The sequence below is a fragment of the Lissotriton vulgaris genome, chromosome 1_1, assembly GCF_964263255.1.
Source record: "Lissotriton vulgaris chromosome 1_1, aLisVul1.2, whole genome shotgun sequence".
NCBI lineage: Eukaryota > Metazoa > Chordata > Amphibia > Caudata > Salamandridae > Lissotriton > Lissotriton vulgaris.
The window spans coordinates 887094048-887109100 of NC_141685.1; the positions used below are offsets into that span (position 1 = coordinate 887094048).

The following is a 15053-nucleotide window of genomic DNA, read 5'->3' on the forward strand; positions in this document are numbered from 1 at the left end:
CTTGCAGTTACCAACATCAAGGTCGGGATAAAGACAATAAATGCACTTCTTGTGGGGGTCTTCAGAGTAAAGACGCAATTTCCCACAAGAAGAGCAAGGTCTAAATAAAGACTTCTTACTTGAAGACATGCTGAGAAGACTGGAAAACTTGAAGAAGTTGAGAAAACTGAGCAGAGCTCAGGGAGACTCCCATCACACGACGTGCGGTAGAAAATCTCAGGGTCTGAGCTCTGAGGAGAAGGTTCTGGAAGGGTGCTGGCGCCCGATTGGCTGTAGTTCGGACTAACATAATGACAGGAATATGTTACAAGTGTTTTCTCTCTCTATCATGTATTCCTATGTAGGAATTGTTTTTGAGTATTTATTATGCATTTTCTAGTACTATTTCATGTGTTATGTATTTACATACATATGTTATTGGTATGTTATTGCTATTTTATTTACCGTGGGACTCCTACTTCGATGGGGAATATTCAAGCATGTCAATCTATGAAAGACACCCTAATACTGGAGAACTGATGGTATCGCCTTTAAATCTACGAGAGGTTCCACCGTGGTCTCGAGGTTTCTGATCCCCTCTTACTTCGTCAAAGCTCAGGACCCGCGTCAAGACCTACTTTGTTGCTCAGTCGTTATGAGCCCTCGATTGGCTTGAACCTAAAATACCATCCGCGTCTGCCATCTGCTCAGGTGGATGTGATTCTCGGTTAGCACGTGTAGAGTCTGTGTGAAGTACTAGACATAGAAGAGACAGAAAGAAAAGCCCTCGCTATGTGTATACGCGGGGCTGGTTGTGCCCGTAAGGAGATGCCGTGTCCCTCTTGCAAAATGAAAGAAATGTGGCCATCTGTAAAATTGACTGTGTGGAATTTGTGATATATAATTAATCACAGATTTACGTGTACCCTGTTGAGTGTTTGCACATGTTTAAAAAACAGAGAAAGAGTAGACAGACTGCATGTTTGTAATTTGATAAAAAAGGGTGTACAGCCTACATGGTGTAGTTTGTAATATTCACAGACAGAAGAAAGCGCTAGATATGTATCATTTGTACCGGTCACCATTCATCAGTGGGTGTTATATTAACTGGCAGTGTTGCTTGGCACGCTGTTTATGTTCCTGAAATGCGTTTAAATCAAAAGGGGCATTGTGCCATTGGTGGCAGTTATGTTATCGTTTTGCCATTGGGGTTCATGCATTCAGGCTGTGAATATGTGATTTGTGCCTATAATGGTAGCAACCACCTTCTACCAGCAGGTGTTGTATTAACTGGTAGTGTTGCTCGGCACACTGTATGTATCTGTACTATATTTAAAGTACAGGGGGCATTTATGCCGCTGGAGACAGTAATGTTATCTTTTTGCCCTTGGTGTTCTGCCATGACTATGGATTTATTTGTTCAGCCTATGTAAGGGAATATTATCGTTCAGTCCAAGTGCTGGGCCAATGGAGACATTTAGGTTATCGTTTTGCCATTGGTGTTCATATATTCAGGCTATGTGGTTGTAATTTGTGCCCATAATTGTAGCAACCACCATCTACTGGTAGGTGTTATTAACAGGTAGTGTTGCTCGGCACGCTGTCTATGTATCTGTACTGTATTCAAGTACAGGTGGCGTTGTGCCAATGGAGACAGTAATGTTATCGTTTTGCCCTTGGTGTGCAGCCATGACTATGGATTTATTTGTTCAGGCTATGGCAGGGAATATTATCGTTCAGTCCATGTGACTGAGTTGATAGACGGTATATCCAGCGCTGTTCTTTGTAGAGTAGAAATTTGTTGTTGCCGGTGTTATTGAACTCAGTGTTCTACCACTGTCCAAGACATGTCATTGGGGGTGTGTCCTTGTTGTAGTTAATGGTCCGTCAGTTTGCGGAGGTTCTTTTTGCACCGAATAGTACTACGGTGTTCCACGATTCTGGTTTTCACTTTGCATGTTGTCATGCCAATGTAGCGAAGTCCACAAGGACATTCAATCAGGTGAACTAAATTGGCTGAGTTGCAATTAGTAATTCAAGATGCGCCAGTTTTCGCGTATTATTTGGACATCTTATTAGAGGCCTCATTGTAGGTCATTACATGTTAGGAGGGCTGTTGACTTCTCACGTGTATTGTAAGCATGAGCGGATTTTGCGGATTGGCAATCCGCGAATTTTGCGGATTTGCGGATTCGCAATCCGCAAAATCCGCGAATTTTTTTTTTTTTTGTGTTCGCCCGTGTTTCTGCCAGTTCGCAAGGGTTTTTACAATTTCGCAATTTGCGAACTTACCTGTCGGGTCGCAAGTTTTGCGAACTTGTTGTTTCTACGTGTCCAGCCTGTTTGGGACACTCTTCTTCATCACTGCCACTCTCTGACTACTCATGCCACCCTCTGGCCCACCCATGCCACCCTCTGTTTCATCACTACACCCTCTGGTTGTCCAGTGTACATTATTTTCGGCAAAGCAAAGCACACCTTCCCTGCCTCAAGTGACCTGAATTAATTTGGGGCTGATTAATGTGTCACAGAATATTTTTTTAGCTGGCACCTGCTTCCTTAGTGCGCCCTGATTAGTGATCTTTTGCACTTGCTAAGTGCTTTCATTGTTGCAAAATTAGTTACAACACCTGCCCTGCCCCAACTGACAATAATGAATTAGGGGCTGATTAATGGATTTTAACTTCCAGCCTGGCTCCTGCTTGTCTCCCTTAGCTGTAATTCAGGACCTTTGTGGCATATTGTAACTATTCTGAGGTTCAGAGCAGGGTCACATAATAGTTTCAACTGGCAACTGAACTCTGGAGGGGCCCCTCAGGAAGCACTACAGGAAATGGCTACTAATGATGTGCCTGAACTTTTGAACCTGGTAAGTAGTTACTTTCAGTTTTGCCAAGATCGTATTTCTGCAATTTTGCACTTATTCGCGGGGCGCGAACTCACGCGAACAGTGCGAGCAGTGCGAGCAAAATCCGCTGCTCGCGGATTTGCGGATTTTGCGGGAAATTCGCAAATCTCGCGGATTGCGGATTTCCCGAAAATCCGCAAAATCCGCGAGCGGAACGGATTTTCCGCCCACGCCTAGTGTATTGTCCTCCAGGAGAGCATCCCCGTTCTGGTTGCGGGCCCATTTTTCGGGGTATCCCAGTTCGTTAAACTTCCCAGTTAGAGTTGCTGATTGTTTTTGGTAATCAGATGTCTGGCTGCAGTTTCTTCGTATTTGGAGAAATTGGCCGAAGGGGAGGTTCTCTCTTAGTGCCCGAGGGTTGGAATTGCCTAATTGTAGCAGTGAGTTCCTGGCCCTTGGTTTGTAGTAGGTCATAGTTTTGAGAGCGCCTGCCTTCGCTTCTATAGTTGGGTCCAAGAATGCTAAACTGGTCAAGCTGGCTGTGCTGGTGAACCATAGGTAAGGGCCCCGTTCATTGAGCCAAATGAGGAAAGTGTCCAGAGTTGCTTTGGAGCCAGACCACATCATGAAGATGCCATAACTTGATGTCATGAGTATGGGGGTTGGTAGCTGATAATATCTGTGTTTGTTCAAAATGGTGGACATAGAGCCCCGCCACACTAGTGGCAAAAATCCTGCACATTGAGGTGCCTTTGGTCTGGAGGTAGAATTCTCCTTCAAACACGAAGTAATTCTCCTTCAGCGCTAGAGTGGCACACTTTAAGATGAAGTCTCTGGGGGTGGTGTACTCAGACGGAGTTTCCATCAATATGTCATGCAGAACCTGCAAAGGGGTGTTTTGTGGGAGACTAGTGTATAAGCTCTCGATGTCTAACCCCACTAGGAGTTGTGAGGTGGGGTCAAACCTCTGGTCCTTGATGAGGTTGAGACGGTCTTTAGTGTCTCGGATATAGGTAGGTGTCTTCTGTACCACGGGGTTCAAAAAGAAAATCATAGAACCGGGAAAGGGGTCTAGAAGAGAATCGATTCCAGAGACAATGGGTTGTCCTGGGGGAGGTCTAGCCTCTTTGTGTATTTTAGGGACAGTATAGAAATACTTGGCATTTCTGGTGCACAGGTAATCTGCCTCCTGTTTGGAGATGTGCTGGTTCGCTTCTGCATGCTCCACTAAGGCTTTATTTGTTGCTTGCAGTGTCTTGGTGGGACCATACTTCAGGCGTATAAAATCATTGAGTAATCTTCGGCATTCGTTGGTATTGTCCCGTTTATCCTGAATCACAATGCCTCCCCCTTTATCCTTCGGTTTGATAATTATTTTGGAGTTCTCCTGTAGTTTGCGGACTGCTTCTCTCTCTTCTTTGCAAAGGTTGTTGAAGGTTTTAGGTTGGTCCATATTCTCGACCTAGTTGTAAACTGCTTGCTCGAAAGTTGTTATCTCAACAGGAATGCCTGTCGGTGGTGGTAGGAAGGTAGATTTTAGTTTTAAGCCAGTTTCATTGGTATTAAAATTGGTGATGTCTTCTGTGGCTGTTTGCTTATCGAAGAAAGCTTTCAGCTTTAGTTTCCGAAAAAATTCCGCTAGTTTAGTGTGAAGTTGTCCAGCCTTGTAGTGGATACAAAGAATAAACCTTTGTTGAGTACAGCTTCCTCTTTTTGAGTCAGGGGGTGGTGGATAAGTTGAATACTAGTGAGGTGGGTTTCGGATATTGAGTTTCTAGCGGTACCCGCTCGGTCCTGGTAGTGGTTCTCTCTACTTGTTCCTTGTGAACCTCATCAAGCGGTACTCAAGGTTTATCCTTTGTACCAACTACAAGGCTGGACAAATTCCAACTCCACACTGAACAGCATGAAGAATTGCTCATTCCTCTCATCATCATAGGATATCTGATTTTGACGTCTGCTATCTCAAGAGGTAAGTAGATAAAGGCAAACAGGAAGAGCCTGCAATTTTGCAGGCTATGTCTGATTTTGTTTGAAATACAATCCAGTGGGTCTAAATACATTTTAAGAATGGTGTGACTAATACAGAACTAATTTCTCAATCTAGGATCTGTCAGGATACGTCATCTTTAGGACAGTGAATGTAAATAATCTGGAAAGTAATGTCAAACTCAAGTTGAAGGTAGAAAAGGATAGCAGAGTCAGCAAAGCATGTTGTTGGAATGCATGATCAATGTATTCATGAGTTACTTCTCACTATTGCCAGCAAGTCATTTCGCAGCACTACAGTGCATAAAGGAGTATTTATACAACAAGAAACAGAATATAAATTATGTATAGCACACCTGAATCACCCCCAAGAACTTTTACCCTTGTGGTAGTGGTTGGACTGAGGACGCTTAAGGCTAAGGCACTCCTTGTAGTACAAGATACTTCACATTGATCATGTACCCTAAGATCTTGACGCGGTCTTCTTAGATGCTTCAGACCTTTACACTACATGTATTTGTCACTTGTGCTCCTCTCATTGTCCAATGCTTCTCATGATCCATCCCTCACACTCAGTCCGCCTGCTCCAAGATCCTTACACTTTCCTTATGATTTCTCCCAAGTTGATGTGACTGTCTAATAGCGCCTGGACAATTGTGCTGAGTCATTTACCTTCATCCCATCTGTTCATCTTCCATATACCCCATACTCTTCACAAAGTCCATGAATTCAAACCTTCTCAAAACCGTCCAGCCTACTGCCACTATACGGCCCAACTTCTTTACACAGTCAGTCATATTCTCTGTATTCTCCACACTGTCCGTGTACCCATGCGCCTCCATGGCTTATACACCCTAGGCCGATCCAGTGGTACTCACATTGTCTGAGAGTGTGGCTTATGCACCTCACACTATCCTTGCTCTTCAAGTTCCTTACACTCTTTTCCCATACTCATCCACGTCCAGCCTCTGCCTAAGTGGACAAGGCCTCTGCCACAGTTAGTCCACATGACTCAACCTCTTCACACAGTCGGTTAAACTGTAAGAAGCTTCCCACACAATCTTTACTTATTTCCCCAGTTGCTGACACTCTGAGTGTGCTCCAGGATCCGCATCATGTCTGTCAGTGTTTAACCCACACAATTCCACAACTAACAATTGCAATCCAACCACATAATTCCTCTGGGAGACCTTGAAGGTGACTATCCGGGGATTCTGAATAGGCAAGCATGCGGGGATACTGAAGGACATACACACAACAGCAGTGAACAGAGTAGCAAAGAATATTAAGGAACAAGAAAACAAATGTGCTCAAATTCTGAACACTACACTACTTGCAGAGATCAGAAACAAAATGAACATATACCAGGAGTTTGCAGACAGCAAGGTAAAATACCCATCGCGTAGACACACGGCGCGAAAATACAGGGAGGGAGGCCACTCAGGATGCACGCTTGCTGGCAGAATTCAAGCATCACGCTCTTCCTCGCATAGTACAAAGATTACTGATACATGGGGTACACCACACTAAGACACGCCTTTGATTATAAATAGGTTCTCGGACTGCTATGCGCAATTATATTCCACACAACTGTCTGCCTCAGAAGAGGACAAATTAATATCTAGATGACATAGCTCTAGCCTGACTCTCTGATGACATAGGGAATACTTCAGCCATCCGATAGCTGAAGATGAGGTAAAAGAGGCCATTAAGTATCTCCCCAACAATAAAGCCCCAGGAACAGATGGACTTCCGGGTAAATTCTATGAAGAATTCAGTGCCTTGATCATCTCCATCTGTCGGCTTTGTACGCCGAGGCATATGAAAAAAAAAAAAAAAGAGGCTCTTCCCCCCCCACCCCATCCCTGAGAGAAGCATTACTAATTACAGTACTCAAACCGGAGAAGAACCTAACTCATTTTGACTCCTATCGACCCTGTCCCTTATCAATTCAGACGCCAAAATACTAGCTAAGATAACAGCCCAGCGATTACAACCTCTAAAGCAGAAGTTAGTTCTACCAGACCAATCTGGAATCCTTCCAACGCGTTTGACACACAACTTACGTACCATCATTGCGCTATTCCACCAACTGCAACCAGACCTGCCTGCAGCTGTTGCTCTTCTGGACGCAGCGAAGGCATTTAACTCAGTGGAGTAGCTGTTTATGTTCTCTGTCCTCTGAGGAATAGAATTCCCACACCAGTTCCTGCACTGAATCCAACTGCTATATACAGATCCAAGCACAAGGCTCAGGATTAACGGGATCACAGCTGCCCCTCTGTGCATTCACAGAGGAAAACGGCAAGGGAGCCCATAATGGCCACTACTATTCACTTTGGACTTGAACCATTGGCGTGCAGAATTAGGCAAACTCAGAACTGCAGTTCCATCTACGGACCATTAGCATATTACTATAGGCAGATCTGGTTTTATACACACGCTACCCAGAAGATAATTTAAATCCACTAAGAGAATACACGTGATTCGAACATTACTCGGGACGGAGTATAAATTGGACTAAGTACGTGGTGATTCTGCTGGCACCAACCACGGAACAATTCCCACCAGACTTCCCTCTACAATGGCGAACAGAGTTCAAATACTTAGGGGTTTGAATACATCATGATCCCAAATTGATGGCATGTGAAAACTATGGCACTGCTCTCACAAAATTGGAGAGCCAGGTTGCGAGATGGTCCTATTGCCACTATCAACAGCTGACAGAATTGCAATCCAGAAAATGGCATTGCCCCCGCTTTCTTTTTCTATTCACTAACATACCCATAGCACTCACAGCACTCACACAACAGTTTTTCACAAGACTGCGCTTCTGTATGACCAAGCCTACATGGGCAGGCAAACAACCCAGGGTAGGGTGGAAGGAGCTTAATCTGCCATATACACAAGGTGGTTTCGGGGCCCCAGACTTGCCGCTTTATTATCTTTGCACCCAAGCACAATATGCGCATTATTGGATGCACCCACATGCAAATCTACTGCACATGGAGCTGGAGAACGATAGTGATCATCCACTGCCCTTATATTGCTCCCAAAACAGTACACTTCACGGGCCGAAATTAACCCAGTGCACAATTCAATTACTGCATGGTACAAGAGGGGCTAATAAACTCCCGGCATATGCCACCGGCCCTGCCTTACAACACCATCCTCAGATAACAGTGATTCAGGAGAATAAAATGCAAAAACTTCTGGGCAAAATTGGACTGCATACAATGGGTGAAATATTTCCCAATGGCTAATTCATAACTCAATTGGACGTTATGCCAGCTGCTAACCGCACGTCGCTAATGTTATTTGCATATTTTAGATTAAGAGCTGCAGTGAGATATTTATCCTACATTTCCTCAAGAACCCCCAATGCACAATACCCTAAAGCACTGCTCACATCACCCACGCCTCAGCGTCTTATAATTAATCTCTACAATGCAGCTCAACGGGAACAATATCGAGAACATGAACGAGCTCCAGAAAAATACACTAGACAGTCCACTGTCCAAAGAAGACTGGGAATACTGCTGCGCACTCACACCTAACTAACCTTAGGATCAATCATTTCAAATTCCTGCAACAGATATATATTATGCACTAGCACCACTACACAAATATGGTCTCCGTGAGGATATTGGATGCCTACGCTGCAGTGCCACACAAGTAGACTTCATACATGTCGCCTGGGTGTGCCCCCAAATACAAAGCTATTGGCAGAAAGTGACAAACGTTTTGGGAGAAATGCTGGCGGAACCAAAACCCAATATATCTCAGGTCTAACTTTTAGGTCTATATAAAACGGCCCACATATGTAAATTATTAGCCGTGGCTACACGGTTTGCCAAGAGGCGGTTTGCCATGATGTGGGGAAGCAAACATGTGCCACAACTAGAAAACTGGATAATGGATATGACATACTGTAAGCAACAGCTTGAAATTTACACAGAGGAGCTACGGGAAGCTTGCCGTACCATTAGGATTTTTGGGATCCGTTCATACAATGCTTAAGATCTGAGCAAACCGAGTGATCAACACCTGATGCAGGATAAAGTGGACTGGAAATGTACAATATTTTGTAAAATAATGCAAATGCGTTCGATATTGTGCATTATTATCCCTGCTATGTTCAAATGTATACCTGTCAGCAAGACTGTTTTTATGACCTAGAAACAAGTTGTACTAGCCTCCTACATTGCGTACTTGAAATGTGATATGATTTGTGAATTCTGCTATGTGCATTCCAATCAATAAACAAAGAACTATAGCTTAATATAGGAATTAAGTTAGTTTGTGGAAGAACCTCTAACCCCAAACCTTGTGAGAATTGTAGGCTGCCATATGGCGCCCTTGATAAGAGTATTGAGTGAGGTTATCTTTTAGTACCATGCGCCTAAAGGTCGTGTCGAATTTGAAATGATTTTTTCCCCAAAATACAGTATTTTACTTCTTTTTGTTACACTTAACTTGAAATTAACTCCGTTTTATGGAAAACTATTTTAGCTTCTTCACCTGGTTATAAATGTCCCAAAAAGTAACTATTAACTAGAAATTCCAGATGGTGTTTTTTTTATCCTGTTTTACTATTTAAGCTATGATGCAACAATTTTAATTAATCGATCAATAACATTCAAATTCAAACATAGCTGTTGTAGGAGTCAGGAAGTTCATTATAGACTGGAAGGAGTCTGTCTCCACGATTTTTAAAAAAGTTTTCACATTTTCCATAAAAAAAAAAAAAGTGAAAACTTTTTTACTCTCCAAATTTTTATGGAAAGGGAAGAAACCAAGAATTAGTATGAAAAAAACTTAAGACTAGCTAAATCACTAGGTGGGGTCAACCTAGCCGACTTTAGACTATACAGACGGCTTTATTAGCAAAACAAGACGCATACTGGCTCATGCCATCAGAAGATTACACCCCTGTATGGCTAGACATTGAGAAATCAATTCCTATGAATCTTACTCCGGAAATCGCAACGCGGTCACCTGCTCAAAGCACTTATTCAAGAGCACAAAATCTGCCCTGTTGTAGATTGACAAATTATTAGACACTAGCATTAAACGCTCTAATCTTGAATCACTCTGGAACAATCATAAAATAATTACACAACGACGCGTGGGTTAACAAAGGTATCCATTTCCTTCAGCAACCCTCCAATGGTGCCTACCCTCTTTCTTTCAAAGAAATACAATCTAATTACAATCTGGACCCAACTGAGTTCTATAACTTCTTAAAAATAAAATCAGCATTAACTAAAGCCAAACGATCACTCCTCTCCCCTTCCCTCCCAAATTATTTATCAAAACTACATAAATTAGGTCACCAGGTCGCCTGGATTTACAAGCTAATGTGCCCTCAACAATCGACCCTCAATAAGAAGCCGATAGCCTTCTGGGAGTCACACTCCTCCTCTCCTATCTTGGAGCTGGAATGGACTAAAACTTGGGTCTCAACCATGAGAAATAAAATCACCACAGCACTATCCCAGACAACCTTTTGGTTATTACATGAGGACTATTGGACACCAGCCCGACTTCATTAACACAAAATTAGGGAGGATCCCATCTGTTGGTATTTGAATGACCAAATAGGTGACCTAGAACACTTGTTAATCCAGTGCGATTGTGTGGTACCCTTCTGGGACAAGGTCTTTGAATTCATATCTAAACTCTTCTCATACTCCCCTAGTAGAGATCTAACGTCATTAGCTTTAGTTTTCCTTAGAGCAGAGTCGCTGAATGAAAAAGATAGGGCGCTCCTAGACCTACTCCTAATAGCAGCAGTTAAGAATATACTCAACTATTGGAAAGACACAGGCAAAGCTTCCTTTAATTGCTGGTTAAACTGGGTCACCAACCTAAGAGGGGCTGATAATTAATCTCTCCAGAACTCGCCGTGGAAATCTTCTACTGGGCATATGTGGGACACTCTCGATCTATACCTTCGCTCACACAAACCGCCAAGAATCATACCAAACGTGTTAAACCATCACTCCATACGTTCTAATTATTACGACAGGGTCCATTAGTTAAGACAGTTACCTCAGTCGTTCCGAACCCTGTGCTAGAAATCTTCCTGATACTCGTTTGGACACAGCTAGTCCCCATTAATCTGCTCAGTCGTCTACATACAACTACACTTGACACTACATATGTTTAAAATGTTTAAATTGTGAATTATTGCTATACCCACTTGTACACCGTATGTCCTTCATTTGATGTATTGTATGTACTGCTTCATTTGTAAACAACCACAAAAAAATTAATTTAAAAAAAGTTTGCACATTTTATCTATATTGATAATATGTAACTCTTCACTTAGTTATCAGAAAGGATAAAACTACAGATTGTCCAACCTTTCTGCTAAAACTTCTAACCAGTCTTTGAAACATTTTTAACTGGGAATGATGGGGGCTAATTCAGAAAAGCATAACTGAACAAAATTAAATAAAAAGGAAAGAGAAGTTTAAGAAAACTGCCTAAATACAGTGTCTATGGCTCTGGGATCCTTTCTGTCCAAGAAAGAAACCAAACAGAGTCTTGGATAATGTAGAGCAATGTGGCTTTGCAATGGCACCCAAATTACCTCTACATCTTCTAGACCATTCTTTTCCGACATAAAGCAAAAAAGTAATTGGGTCTTATAAGACACATTTGAATTATAAGCACCAGCCTAAAATGTGTTTTAGGATCCTGATGCACAGCGTATCATGATGCAGAAAGTTTAGGGTAAAACGAAGAAGACTGATGAGCGGTGGTTCAAAAAAAGAACAAACAAAACTGCCAACTGTAACCATCAAAACTCAGTGTCTTGGCTAGATGTCACTGCAGTTTCAAGAACAAAGAGGTAGACGAGTGCCAAAGAATATAGGGATGTCACAACAAAGTACACTTGTTCAAACAGCACGAGCTGCTTGGATTGTCCCTCATGAAGCATTTCAAAGATAAAAATACAACATTTGCTCTTATTCCACAACCCAACAGTCAGCAAAAAGAAACAGATACATAGGTTTTCGCTTTTAAGATTAAGATGATCATGGATGTCAAGATGTGAGTTCTCTTTCAATGACTGAGTCCAAGTAAAACCTGCATTAGTATACGCACAGGGGGCCCTTAAACGTTTCCATGCGGATGGCCCCGACCTGCAGACGTCACGATGGGCGTGTGCGTCAGACGGCCGGGGGGCGTCCGAATCCCGCAAGCGTGGAATTTGCCTGCACCGCGAGGGAATTCCACACGTGTTCAAGGGGTTAATCTGAGAATCCCAAACCTCCAGCAACATGAACTCAGCTAGACGAGATTTATTTAGTGGAAACATCTTACATTTGCCAAGCAATATTTATTGTGTAAACATTACATTCAGGACTGCAAATCCGGTCAGTCAGGAAATTACTGGCTCCTTTTAGGATGAGAAAATTGTGGCAAGGAGGAAGATGGTGCCAAAGAACAGATAACTTAATTCCCAGCTAAATTGGAAGCCAAATATGTAAGCCGGATTATCCGTGAACACTAGGATGTTTGCATATTCTAAACACCTGTAGTTCCTCTCCCATCAGTGGGTAGAACAGACAACACCCTCTTCCAACAACATTAGTAAAAAAGCAAAATCTGAGTGTTCATAAAGGAGAAAACATGTATAGCAGAAAATACCTAGGAAACCAAAAAATAAATTAGTACAGTTAAAAGATGGATAAAAAGGTGGAGGTTGAAAACATGTACAATCAATCCAAACCACATCAACATACTGAAATTCAAATAGGTTACTAAACACAATTCACCAAAATGTTCCTATATCGGGAAAACCGGCGCATGTCCCAAAGATGAGCTGCAGAAACAATTTTGCTTTGCCTACTTTTCAATTTTGGATCATAATATCGCTATCTCAGTTGGAGCATTTTATAAATCATGTTATATGATTCACATTGAAGGGGCCAAACTCTGCATATCTTGGTAAAGCTGCTGTGCCCTGCCTTTGACCAGTGTTCTGGATAGCCTTGTACGTTCACCATGGAGAGCTTGACGTTCAAGCAAGCCTACAGAAGGTACTCCAGTGTTAATGTTGTGACGCATCAGGGCTGGCCACAGATATAAAGAGGACATACGTGGTGCACCCCACATTGTGCAAAGACTTCCTTGCATGAACATTGGTGGCAGCATAAATATACAATCAGGGAAAGGTTTTTCCAGTTGCACCTTAAGGCAGGACAGACTATCTGTTCTCTCCTAACAAAACATCAAGTGTGTTTATATATATATATATATTATATATATATACATACATACATACATATAAGCTAAATTTGCTTCAAGGCATTAATGCATGTAGTATTTTTTCTATGTTAACCACGCAGCAGGCACCTTGCACTTTAAAACGGGTGGCCAGCCCCCATGACTGCGTCATGTGATCAAGGCTTTTGGTAGCCGAAACGCGTCATGGCAGACTGGTGTTGGGCAAAATAAACGTTTGAACACCTAAGAAACGGGTCTCGTCCTTATTGTTTGGCTGGGCATGCTGAATTAAAGGACGACATTATATATATATATATATATATATATATATATATAGTTTCCACTGGACCACTTAATTGTAAAAGATCAGAGGCCACTTCGGGGAACTGATGGAGGAAACTTTAATAACAGGATGCAAAGCGTAATGCATTTCGGCATTTCAAGCCTTCTTCAGGTGCTGTAGCAAACAGGAAACGCTACCAAACTCTTCCTTTTGTCCTCCTGCGGTCCTCCCCTAAACAAGGGAAAGTCAGCTGACCACGCCAAATCACTGGCAGCTGCATTCAGAGTGCCATAGATCACAACTCCCATCATGCACCTGAGTGGTAAGTGCATTGGCGAAGTTCTTGCTTGGTGCACGCTGTAATCCCTGGCAAAAGCGAGGGGATAATGTGACTGTTGGTTGCGCTGTATTGAATGTCCAGTACCTCCTCAGGTCCCCAACACTCAGCCTGAGTACACCAATGTCGGGTAGGGCTGAAAGCATGGATTTTAGTGATCCCACCTTCTCTCAATGAGGAGCTGCTCCTGGCAGTAGCCCTCTGCCAACGCTGTTGTAAACGGCTGTCCTGCGGTCATCCGATACCTCGGGGATTTTTCAAAAGCGTTGCCACTCATGTCAGCAGGTACCGCAGCACACTTGGAGAGTGGGGCCCCGTTGCGCTGCCGACAAGCGCATAAAATGGTTTCCAATGGACCGCTTAATTGTAAGAGATCAGAGGCCACTTCGGGGAACTGATGGAGGAAACTTTAATAACAGGATGCAAAGCATAATGCATTTCAGCATTTCAAGCCTTCTTCAGACGCTGTAGAAAACAGGAAACACTACCAAACTCCTCCTTTTGTCCTCCTGCGGTCCTCCCCTAAACAAGTGAAAGTCAGCTGACCACACCAAATCACTGGCAGCTGCAGTCAGAGTGCCATATATAAAGCGCCTGGTTACACTAGCTAGTGTGTCCCCGAACTGGATAAAGCTGAATGACAAAACTGGTGAACAAAAGTTCTGGGCAGCCCCTGGTACCTTAGTTAATCTCTGGGAAACAGGATGGTTTTTAGCTCTTTGCAGAAAGCCGCTTCAGATGTTTCAAGTCGTAACCTGTGTTCCAGTGGATGGAAGTCATGACTCTGAAAGATCTCCCTCCCATTCTTGCTTTGTTAAATTTTGGGACTTGGACTAGCCCGGTCCCACTTGATCTCAGTTGGCGAGTCGGGAGGTAAGGGTCAAGCATATTGTGCAGGTACATGGTGCCATTCCTCTGTAGGATACGGTGGTCTACACAGAGTTCTTTGAAGACTACACGTTCCTTGACTAGCAGCCAGTGCAGAGTTTTGAGTGCTTTCTTAGCGGACTCTCTCTTGGGGAGCATCAGAATCAAGCGGGCTGCCGCGTTTTGTACACGTTGCAACCTCTGCAAGCACTTAGCACTGGCTCCTAAATACAGGACCTTTCCATGATCCAATCTGGATGTAATTAGGGCGTGGATTAAAATCTGTCTATCCGGCTGTGGCAGAAGGTCCAGAGTTTTCCTGAGGACCCTCGGCATCCCAAAACAAATGCCTGCCACTTGTTTGGTCTGGTGCTCGAACGAGATTTTATTATCCAGCCAAATCCCCAGGTTTTTCACTGGATTGCTGGGAGTAGGTCGAGTACCCAGCATGGAGGACCACCATGCCGAGGTCCATACTGAAGGAGCCCTGCCCACAATCAACACCTCCG

General features: G+C 43.2%; 1 protein-coding gene across 2 annotated transcripts in view; it reads right to left on the minus strand.

The window, feature by feature from the left end:
• Positions 1 to 15053, minus strand: part of LUC7L2 (LUC7 like 2, pre-mRNA splicing factor) — a 172186-nt gene that overhangs the window by 123201 nt on the left and 33932 nt on the right. The window lies entirely within an intron of this gene.